This window comes from Lepus europaeus, chromosome 21 (genome assembly GCF_033115175.1).
Source record: "Lepus europaeus isolate LE1 chromosome 21, mLepTim1.pri, whole genome shotgun sequence".
NCBI lineage: Eukaryota > Metazoa > Chordata > Mammalia > Lagomorpha > Leporidae > Lepus > Lepus europaeus.
This window is the reverse complement of record NC_084847.1, coordinates 6080475-6092858: the sequence shown is the minus strand read 5'-3', so window position 1 is coordinate 6092858 and position 12384 is coordinate 6080475. Positions and strand designations below refer to the sequence as shown.

General features: G+C 45.2%; 1 protein-coding gene across 2 annotated transcripts in view; it reads right to left on the bottom strand.

The window, feature by feature from the left end:
• Positions 1 to 12384, bottom strand: part of RBFOX1 (RNA binding fox-1 homolog 1) — a 364369-nt gene that overhangs the window by 93570 nt on the left and 258415 nt on the right. The window lies entirely within an intron of this gene.

The following is a 12384-nucleotide window of genomic DNA, read 5'->3' as shown; positions in this document are numbered from 1 at the left end:
GAGACCATGGAGAGACAAGGAGAGAAGACAGCCACTATAAGCTAAGGAGAGAAGCCTCAGAAGAAATCAACCTACCGGCACCTTAATCGCAAATTTTACTCCCCAAGAAGTGTGAGAAGCAGTTAGTGTCAAGTGACCCCTGTCTGTCGTGCTGTACAATGGCAGTCCAAGCATACTAACCAGCTTCCTGCAAAACAAACTCTGTTCTAAGGATCAAGCAAGCACCATCCGCGAGGGCCTGGAACAAAGGGTCTCGTGTGCCCTAGACTTCTGTAGAGGCAGGGTCTTGGGAGGCTGCCATGAGGCCCTTGCCAATGGCAGCTACTGCTTCTGATTGACAGATGTATCCAAAGCCCCTGGTGGGTGTTAGATGCTCTCCCGGTTACACGTTTTTGACCCTCAGACCAGCACGGAGCTAATCCTTGTAAGAGTATTTCCACAGTTCATCCTTAATGCCTTTATGCCAGTCTGAAATATGAGCTTCTCTGAAGGTTTTCGGTAGAGGTTTAAGTACAGAGATATTTCCATTTAGGCACAGATGTTGCAAGGAAATGTATGTATATTTAATTCTTATAAATCAAATGCTTTAATTGTACCGGAGATTTCCATATTTAAAGGGCCCTGAAGCAAATCTGTCTACAGTGTACATAATCTTTCACTCCAATTCATTTGTACAAATTTTGATTTCCATATTATTTGGAAGTAAATACATCACTTCTTGTTTTTCTCTTTTCTAGTGTTATTTTGAAATGATTTCAGACTACAGATTAGTTGTAGGAATAGTACAAAAATATCTGTACAAGTTTCTCTCTGGTTATTATGTAACATCTTTAATGGCTCTGTAATAGTGAAATTGACAGAATATATGAAATAAGCTCGGTTTTATCATCAACCTAACAACTTAACTGAATACCTGAGAACTGCTAAGAAACCAGCTCAGCTGTAACTCGGATTCTTACCTACTCTTCACAACAATGGACGACAGGCACTATTATTACAGCCATTTAGGAGATGAGAATGGAGAACTAGGGAGAGCTTTAGGGTCTTGCCCAAGGTCATACAGATTTTTGGATACATAATGCAGATCAAACCAACCAGACCCCTGGACCCATGGTTTCAAGGATATTTTTCAAAATCAGGTGTTGGCAAGCTACAGCCTTTTGGCCAAAGCCAATCTACCATCTATCTTATTTAATGGTCTGTGAGCTAACGATGGTTTCTACATTTTCAAACGGTGGGAACAACAACTGAGGGCATAGCATTTGGTGACCAATGAAAATGCTATGAAACTCAAGTTCCAGTGTCCATAAATAAAGTTTGCAGGCCGAAGTTCTAATGTCCCTTTGTTGTCTGAAGCAACCCTTAGAGAAACCATCTCCTACTAGGCTTCCCAGATGCCAACTATTTTTCAAGGTAGCAGTTTATAGATACTGCCTAAAAATAATTTTATTTCATTTTTGTTAAAATTTCTAGACATAGAGAAATGTCCATCCAAAGTTTCTTTTGAATTCATTGTTGCTCAAAACAACAAAGCAGTAGGGAAAAACTGCCCCGTAAACTACTGTGGAGGGAGGGCTAGCAATGTACTCATGAGAAAAACAATGGAAGTAAAATTTGTCACCTAGCATGTTTGACCTTTAAGTTGATGAGTGTGAACATACATAGAAAGGGAGTCCTAGGACCCAGCTTCTCAAACCTGGGTACAACCTGAATTACCTGGAGACACTGTGAAATGCAGGTTCTGACCCAGTGAGACAGGAGGCCAGCCTGAGACACTCTAGTAAGTTTCTAGCTCCTGCTCCTAACAGTCCAATGTGGGACCCTCAACGACCTCAAGGACAGCTACATTTTAATAAGAGGAGCCATCAAGGTGGCACTGGGCTGTAGATATGTGCCAGGCATGCTCCTGTGAGGAGTCAGACAGTAGGGTGGTCCCAGGGGAGACTGAGGGTGCAAAATGCTTGCTTTCCCCAAAAGTTACTTTTAGCAAGATTAAAAGTGCCTGCCCCACACCTTAGGAGCTTCCAATCTTAGTATGAGACTAGCATGGAGTGGGAAGTCCAGGCTTCTGAGCTCCCAGCTTACTGTGAAACCAACTAGGCATCCCCCCCCTTCTGAAGGCTCTTTTGTTTTACCAAGAGCAAGCCAGACAGGGCCAAAAGACAGAAATCAGGTCTTTGGATGGCTTTGTCCCCTGCCTTGTAACTGAATGTCAAGCTGATAACTTTTTTCCTCCCCAAACTTGTGCTTACAAACCCCAGTACCACAGCTCCTTGTGTTTTTCCTCTCTCTGAGCCCCTTCCGGGCCACCCTGCCAGGAGGTTTCTGACTTAAGTAAGTCTTGCTTTTCAATACTTCTAAATGTTTTCTCTCTAAGCATCGGCTTGGAAATTCTTCTTCCACGTGAGACAAAGAACGGAGGCTCTCCTTTCTCTGCTGCCGTTTCATCCGTAACACTCCCACTTCTGTTCTATGTGGTTCTTTTTTTTCTTAACCAAATGCAAAGGCAAATTAAAGCTCAGAAAGAAAACAGAGATGAGAAAAATGTGACACCCAAGGCAGCTTTGTGTGACTCTACAGCTCAGAATCTCTCGGGAAGCTGCACCTGCTTATTAACGGTGACACTGGGTGCTGTGCTGACTCCACACAGCCGCCATTCTAAGAATCACGGTGCCTTCCTGGGCTGTGAACACCTGACCCTTCCAGGCTAAAGATGTTAACTAGAACCACAGGCTCACATTGAAGACTCTGTGATAGGGTTTTAAATCCAACCACTGAAACCCATGGGCAAAGCCTATCTTCTGTAGATAAGAAAATCCTACTTACAGGATTGCAATAAGGCACAGAGGAAGGAAATACAGACAGGAGAAACTGTGAACTCTCGGGATTCTATGGTGCAGCTGAAAATACATAGGATTTGGAAACTTCTAAACTTTGTTTTCTGGCTTTGGGGACTGCTCAGTTACGTGACCTTGGCCATGTCATGGGACAGCTCTGAACCTCAGTTTCTCCATCTGTAAAATGGGGATGAAAACCCCTACTTTATCAAGTGTCCCTGTAAGGATTAGAATACAACTTGACATGGTTGGTATGCAGTGGATAAACAGTATGTGACCTCAGTAATAAAAATAGCAATCATGGAAATGGTAACAAAGACATGATTGGGGGTCTCAAACTATAACACTTTTGGGAACTTCTTTTATTCCTTTCTTCCTTTAAATTAATAGCTGCCAATTGCTTTGACCACTGGCATAAAACCAAATGGAAGAGAATGGATGGCAAATATTTCAACACTAGGAATCCATCACAAACATTCAGCTTTGAAAGGCCTAAGTGAGAGCCCATACTGCTGTCTGGCAGGGCCACTCTGGGAGACGGGGAGAAGGCTCTAGTCTTACTCTGTGAAACACATCCCATCCAATGGCTGCATTTATTTACCTAACAACCTGCTTCCGAGGACGGTTCAGTCTGCAATCCCTGCTTAGAACAACAACAAAACAACTGTGTTTTTTGCTGAAACTAGTGGGGTTTACAAGACTCTGAAAATTACCACAAAAGCTTTGTAAGCAGCAGAAATTTAAACTTCACCATAATATTAACAAAAATAAGCAAGAGGTAAGCTGACTACAGGAGGCCTGCATGGAATTGAGAAGAATGAGCCATGGCCACACACGCTTTCCTTGGGACCTTATCGACCCTACAATGACCGTCAAAAAGTGTATAAAAACCACAGAGCAGAGGCCCGGGGAACTCTCTAAACACATTCTCCTAAGTGTGGCTAAGCGAAAGCTCTGGGTTGACCCACAGCACTGGGACCTCCCAGACAGCCCTGTGCTCACCAGGCTTGGAGGCTCTGCTCTCCCTGAGCTGAGACCACGCCCATTTGAGCCTAAACACTACCCAGACACTGGGACTCTGATGGCTCTTGAAGACCAGGGCTTTCGGACTTGGAGGCACCACCCCTGGGGACGCTGTGCAACTCCGCCCTGTGTGGCTAAGACAGGTCATGAGGAGCACAGGAGGTACTGTGGGAACCTGGGTGGCTGGTTTATCCAGTGTGTTGCGATTTCCCTACTGCCTAATAAAAACCCTGATAGGGACCAACACCTCCTCCATGCACCTGCCACAAGCCTCCTTCACGTTCTCTGATCAATGAGAACCTCCATGATGCTAACAGATTCTGAAAAGCGTATAGAGAGGCCATCCTATTCCTTCTTCCTATTTCACATGCTAAAGCAGAAGTCTATTTTTGGAGGGGTTGGATATATTTGCACAGGGAAGGTAGATGTCCATCCTGACTTGCCTTCCCAAATGAGGTTTAAAACCCTGACCCCACTCCTTTCCACTGGTCAAAGTAGAAAATACACTTTGAACCTAAGAGTTACGGGATAAAGTTTAAATATGCCTCCCACAACACACACACACACACACACACTTCCTCACACACTCACTCTGAGTTGATAGCAGACAGATAGGACTGGCTGGTGAAAATTATTTTCAAAAACAACAGTAAAATAATACTGAGAGTTTCAATCTTTACAGTACCACGCGCACATCGAACACACACTCTTAACACGCAGATAGATTCCTTTCCTTCCAGAGGTACTTTTTATCAATGGTGTTGGTGTGCTTATGCTTCAAAATGATACTGGGCTTAAATACAATGATAAGTGGATACCGATTAACCTTTGCGTCAGATTTAAATGTATAACCCATTAACTAATTTAATCTCTCAAAAAAATAACAGCCGTTAGCATTATTCTTTGAATAATCCTTGTTTAGCTTCCATAATGGTGTACAGTTTAATGAAAAACTCATTAGAATGTAGCATACGGCATAATTAATTCTGGCAGATTCTTTGGGTGTAAATAGCTAATGCAGATGCGGAGTTCCATTTCCACCGGCTTTATTAATTTTTCATAAACCAATATTTTGACTGTAATGGGTTGTAACAGTTCCATGGAAGTTCTAGAAATGCATTAACTGTCATCAAAGTACTTAATCGAAGTAGAATTTTTCCATTTGTGAGTTAGTTCTTCAGCTCTCTGTTCTCAAAAGAAAATGGGACAGCTTTGTTTTCCATTTAGAGAATGAGTACCCACAAAATTAACATAGAGTGTATTAAATATTCGGGCACTTTGTCTCTATTTACACAACTTAATCAGTTGGGCAAACGAGAGTGAGCTGTAAATTTTGAAGGATACTCAACGTAGGAAGTCAAAGATCTTCACAAGGAAATGGTTTATGATTGAACGGTCACGGAGCTAAACCATTTAAAAAAATCATCACCCCTTACTTGAAGTCTCTAGAATTTTCTTTCCTAGGAAAAGATGAAGACAAAACGCAGAAACATATTACTTTGCAGTCCTTTGCATGCTGGCACCGGCTAACCAATCCAGAACTGAGTCTGGGGATTATTAAGAAGTTATGATACGGTATTCCTTCTGTCAGGGTTCCAGGGCTTAACCCGCAAACAAAGGTATTTCAGACAGCCAACAGAATATCAAACAAGATTAGCGGGGGGAAAACTTTAAAACAGGTCATTATTTCATGACGCGCATTCTCCACGAGCTTCTAGAAGATTCCCCAGATTATTATGGCCCTTACAGAAGGCTCCTGTTTGCTGTGAGTGACGATAGAGGTGCTAGCGCACCACCATTCTTGTCTGCATTTGTGTAAGACTATATTTTTAAACGGAGCTTTCAATGGCTGCCTACCATTCAAAGGATATATTCCAGAACCCAGAGTGCCTTCTGGGATATTTTCATGGCTTTTTTGGGCACGTCTTCTCAGGAAGGTACCCTCTGATCTCAGCTGTTTCCAAAGGAAACAACTTGGTTCAGAAAGTCTCGTCAGTAGGTGCTGGGTGAAGATCAAGCATGCATCTTTCTTTGTAAAAATGTTTTTCAATGGATCCTGAAGATCAAGTGAGAGAGAGAGACCTTGGGACTCTCCCGACATCCTCCACACTCAACCCAGTCTTTCCCCAGCGTCTCATCTGGTGAATTCCGAATCACCTAAGACCCAACGTAGGCCATTCCTTCGGACTCCAAATGCAGACAGGGTTGCTATTTGCTAATATTTTTTGTACTCAGGATGGTAACATCACTTATTTAACACTGAGTTCAGATGTTTTACATCTTTCTTTTCCCTGTCGACATTTGCAGAGAAAGCATCAGTATCTCCTTCACAGTAAAGGATGAATTAAGGGCACCAGCTGCTACACGGTAACACACGTGGTCATTTTCTTTGGCTTTTCCTGATGAACTGAGTTATCGAGCCAGGGTACTATTCATACAGTAACTGCTCAGTGTAGTTCTTTAAAAAACAAACACCAAAACTCACCAGGACTGAAAGTGCTGGCTTTGTTTATTTTACCTGGACTTGTTTCTAAACCAAGTAGGGCCAGTGGTTCATGGCATCCCATGGCTAAGAAAAGCTTTCATACTTTTTCATGGTTGGAAAACATAACTGCTTTGTAACCCATGAAAATTATATAAAATTTAATTTTCAGTGCCCTTAAAGTTTCACTAGAACACATGTCTGTGCATTCATCTATGCATGGTCTACGGCCACCTTTGTCCCACGATAGTAGAAGTGGGTAGGTGCAACCCAGCCAGGGACCTTATGCATTGCAGAGTTAAGAACCGTTACTCTGGCCCCGGACTGAAGCAGTCTGCTGAGCTGGTTCAATGCTAAGACACACAAATGATTTTATAACTGACTTTGGCTTGACCTTTTTTCCCCAGAACCAAGCAACACAAGGGGTCTCCCTTACACATCATCATGATGCTCACCATGAACACATGCACACCATTATCCACGCTGCCCTACATGGAGCTTGCCATTTTTTTCCCATGATGCAGTCAGTGTTAACTCAGCAGGCCAGGGCTGCCTCAAAGCCTGAACCTTTACCTATGAAATATATCCAGAGCTACATAGGTGAAGCTCACCCTCCTCCCACGGCCTCGGGAATTCTTGTCCAAGGACCACCCTGCCGGCCCCCTGCTTTGGGAGTACAATCCTTGACAGACTTCCCACGCAACAAAGAGAGAGCAGCCTGGGTCAGAAAGGCAGCTGTAACACAAAAGCGAGCATCGCTCCTCCTGGAAGATCAGAAACCCTCACGGGCTCCATCAGCAATGAGCTCCACGCCCTCTGTGGGGCACAGAAGGACGTGGATAAAAATCGAGGCCAAATGTGGGCAGGGATGGAGTCAAAATCTGCCAAGACAGCTGCAGGGAGGCAAGAGGAGCGCGGAGATTTGAGCCGAGAGGGGAGGCGGAGGTAAGCAGATGTACAAGATAAACTCTTTGAGGTGGAACATTTCCGGGCTGAAAATCCTCTGCTCGGGGACTGGAATCTGGATTCTCCTGTTCCAGTTCACTGAAGTGCACTGCCTGTGCATTGGGCAGATGTGTGAATTATACAGAACATCACAGCGCCAAAGGTCATCGTCTGCAAGGCGCCCAGGGCTGGCCCTGCGGGTGGGAGTGCACACATGGGAGGGGTCAAGAACACACTAGAATATTTGCGGTGCTGAAGGGCGCAGGTGGAAGGAGGCCCCGTGGAAGCTCATGCTGTGCTCTTTGGGGCTGCCGGGGTAGCGTTCCCACACGGGCCACGCTCTGTCCCCCAGATGTCTGCAACAGTCACCCTGGGCCCAACTCAAATCCAAACAAAATGCAACAACCTCGTGCTGGGACGCAGTTAACATGGGCTGTGGACACTCTTTGTGAATGCTATCGCATCCAAATTGTGAGAACTGGATTGCCAAGGGGTTCATCTGCGCGAGTGACTAAAAATCCCTTTCTTAATTGTAATGGACTCCACTCAAGGGGGAGGGAGGCAGGACAGTGTGGGGGAAGACTGTCAGATCCCTGCCTCTGTCCCATCTCTGAGACGAATCAGAGTTCACAGGGGCCAAACACCTACAGAAAACCGGCACCTTCGTCCGGGTAATCCAAGGTCAAACACAGTTGCCCTTTGAGAGAAACCATCACAGATGCTATATCCCTTCTTTTCGTTTTTAACTTTAAATCAGGCTCTCAATCCACTTTCCCATCACCTCGCCCGGCATCAAGTCCTGTGGCCCATGGCCAAGCTCCCTGCGACTTGGCCCTAATCAGCAGAGAGGAATTCAGTGACCACGCTCATCTCTTATCACTTTACAGCCTGTGCGGTTCTCCGCCACTCGCTGTTCTCCCTCTGATCATCCCATGGTGCCCAGGATGGCGCCTGTGGCCACCTCGCCAATGCGGCTTAGCAGCCCGGCAAGCCCTGCCTTTAGTATCTGTCGCCTTGGGGGGTTTTGTCATTCTCTCTCAAGACTAGAAATTTGTTTTTTCAGGAGGCGTGTCCATTCAGAACACGCAGCCAATGCCGACGGTGTCAGCAGTAATGCTGCACATCGCCATCGTCAGGGTTCTCAGGCCGATCTGCCCTGCACGGCTCCACTTCTGATTTTAATTGTGTGTTTCCTGTCAGAGGGACCCAGTTCTACCTTAGATCTGCATTTCATCAGATCTTTTTCCTATCGATCACGTCTCCCAGTGTAATCTAACTCAATTCCCTTTTCCCTTGCAGGCGGGGTACTCGCCATCCATTGAAGTGAGTTATGTGTGTTCAAGTGGTGCAGCTTATGAATCTTGTTAAACTTTGCTGCCTTATAGCCCCACTGATGGAATATTTAATCACAGAAATGAGTTGGCAGATATGAGATACGTGTGGGTGAGCCTCGCGGCGTATATCTTACTGGCAACCGGGAAACTGATAAATTCGCCATTTGTCAGCACCATGCAGACAACTCTGTGTAACCTTCTGTTATTTATTTTTATTTTGTTTTACTTATTTATGAAGATTGAAGGAGTTTTAAATCAATGGTTTTTTGAGTTAGATATCATGGTTATCTCTAAAAGACATCGCTTTTTCTTAAAAAAAAAATTTTTTTTATTAGAAGGCAAAGGACCTTCCCACCCTGGAAGGGAAAGTTTAAGAATCCCATTTGGGGCCAGTATGGTGGCATAGTGGGTAAAGCTACTACCCACAGGCCAGCAAACCACATAGATGCCGGCTAGTGTCCTGGCCACTCTGCTTCCCAGCCAGCTCCCTGTTAATGGCCTAGGAAAGCAGCAGAAGATGGCCCGAGTGCTTGGGTCCCTGCTGCCCATGAGGGAGACCTGGAGGAAGCTCCTGGCCTCGGCCTGGCCCAGCCCTGGCCATTGTGACCGTGACCATCTGAGGGGGAACGCAAATGGAAGATCTCTGTCCCTCTCCCTCTCTGTAACTCTTTCAAATACAGAAATAAATCTTTAAAAAAAAAAAAAAACCCTTTTGAGGTCTCTTCCTCTGGATTCTTGAAAATGCTTCTAATTACCATACGTAACTGAAGCAGATTCTTACAGGTCATCCACCGCTTTTTCGTGCCTTCAATTTTATTTAAACTCCAAAATGATACGGCCACAGACACTGGCCAGAGTCGACAAGATCCATCTGGATTCTAATTGACTTATCAATCATTTGTCTTGAGTATAAACCTCAGGCCGTCTGAGGAGGGCTAGACTTAGGGAAATAATCAATGCTGTTTAGATTTACAGGAAAACACCCGGCTGTCTCTGCAGAAGACTGACACCCGTGTGTGTTCACGGCGTGTTTTGTTTTTATTATATATTTACATTCGGCCACTTCCGGAGACTGCTATTGGATAAGAATTCACAAGAGGCCTTACAGATAGGACTTGAAAACTCAGCAAAACCACCCTAAATGACAGATCTTTGGTAACCGCTTTCTAAATGCTTCCCCTCGAATGTGTGTGTGAGGGAGAGAAAATGTCATAATTTATCACAGCAAATTAATATTGTTCAGCAAGTAATTAAAGGCCCCCATTAGGAAGTGCTATGGCTGTCCCCACCCCCACCCTGGGTTAGCAATAAAAATGCACTCGGGGCCTCGAAAGGTTATATAGGAAAATCAATAACTTGCCATTTTATAATTAAAAGTGAAAATAAATGTTAAGAAAAAGTCCACTAAATTAGGAAAATTACCTTTAGGAGAGATTGAAAATATTGATTTTAATTTGCCAAATATGTGAACTTTCCATGCCCCATTCTGAGAGACAATTGGAGACTGGGTTGTTAATTCTGCATAAGCTTCAGAAAATCAATAATTACACGATGGGAATATTATGAAATCTGTCATTAGCATAAAGTCTTCCACACAGACATGACTAATAAGTGTGGCTTTCTATCTTGGGCAGATACAGGCCTGGCCTGCCCAATGTCCAAAGCCAATCAATGACAAGGTCTCCGTTTCAGCTTGGAGGCACACTCAACATCGCAGGAAAAACCCAGACTATTTTCACAGGTGAGGAAATTTAAAACGCCCCATAAATCCTTAGTCATGGCCGTGCAGATGGATGACAGTAATAATTATACCTGCTTATGGAAATGAATATATTCTACAGCTATCTCTTAGCACATATCCACTCCACGGAGACAGGGCCCGGAACGTGAGAGGCAAGCTGCTGTATTCCAAGGGTCTGTGGAGCTTCAACTGTTTCTAAGGAACTGTGGCGGAGTCGGGACACCACAGCAAGGCTCCCCTCACTGCTGTGTGCCGGGAACTCTGACTACAGAGCAAGAGACAAAGGGCCTGGGTGTTCAGGGCAAGGCAGATCTCGACAGCATGCAACTCCGGCGTTCTGGTTCCGCAAGTCACCTCTGCTTTCCTGGGCCCCATTTCTCGCAGGCAAGTTCATCGGCAAAGCTCTTCCACATAACTCTATGATTGTTCAGCTCCTTACAATGCACACGACACAACCCAGGTCACATCCGAACGCCTTACCATTTATAAAGAACCCAATGCACCCTGCTTGCAAAGAGAACAGGCTCTGTGGCCACACAAGACTGATCTCAAAGCCTGGCCGCCTTCTAACCAGCTGTGAAATCTTAGCTACAGACATGTCGTACCTTAGTGACCTCATTTGGAAAACTGTCAAGAGGATTAAATACACTGATTGACGCCACGCGCTCTGAACAGTGCCTGACCCACAGAAAGTACGTAGGCAATACGCATTCCTATCGCAACCTATCCTCTTGCTGCAGCCTAAGGAGCTAACTTCCGAGGTTGAGCCCTGGGCTAACCGGAAGGGCTGTGTTCACACTCAGGAAGCCACGCACATCAGTTTTTCTGGGATGGATAAGTGACTCTGAATTGTCTCCCCATCTTAATGGGCCCTTAAAGACCACACGCACGCACACGGGACCAGACGCCCAAGTACAGGAGATGGTGTTTCCCTGATTCCCAGTCTAGGGTGACCAGAATGAAAAGTGCACAGAATCAGAAAAATGCCTTTTCCTGTCTGGATCATAACTGTCACATGTCTACCTTACCTCCCCACAGAAAGATTTCTCGCTTCTTTCTCTTGAGTTGATCATTTGGGACAGAAATCTGCTCACTGCTGTGCACACATTGAGCACGAGGGGAGCCTCTGTCTCCTCCTAGTCCAGCCGAGCCTGCAGGTGCACAGGAGCTGCTGTCTGAATGCTCTCTCTCACCGTTTGGGAGCTTCCTTTTCTTTGCACCTTTGGGCAGGGGAGTATCTACGCCGAGGGTACCTGCCGAGTTTCTGTGCTCCCTGAAGGACTTCCGTACCCAAGCCCAGAAGCTAATTCCCTGCCAACGGACATGCTGAGAGTGAAAAGACCAATCCTCTCATGAACAAAGCGAACAATCTCTCGGTCTAATGAGGCATGCAGAATTTAGCAGAATCAGCAAGAGGCTCTCTTCCCCTTACAGTAACAGGAAGAACATCCCCTATTCCATTTTTATTTACCAAACATGTATATATTACAACGAACCCCCGTCAAGTGTAACCCACTTGATTTAAATGAACACCTATCTACTTGTGATTTTCATCATCATCCCCCTTTGACAAAGAAACTGAGGCACAGAGAGGTTGAATCACTTTCCCAGAGTCACACAGCTGGTGTGCAAAGGAGTCAGGTTGGAACCCTGGCTGTGTGGGCACAGTTCCATGGTCCTCACTCTGCTCTGTGTGGGGTGCATGACATAGTCACAGAAAGCCTTAGCGCCAAGTCCCTGCTCCTCACTGAGTCCACACAGTTACCCACAGTGGGAGGGTCTCCTGGACTTAACCCAGGCTGCTGGTCAAACTCCCTGAGGACCAGTGGCATACTCTGCCTACCTAGTATGGGAGCTTGCTAGCATACAGAGCCTTCTGACACTTACCAATTTTTAATCAAATTGGTGATTACCCTAGAGTAGCTAAGTTCTCTTTGTTCCTTTCTCAACCTGCAGGGTCAGTGCTTAAGACTCAGAAAATGACAGAATTGAAGTCTCCATGGGAAGAAACACAGCAAGGGG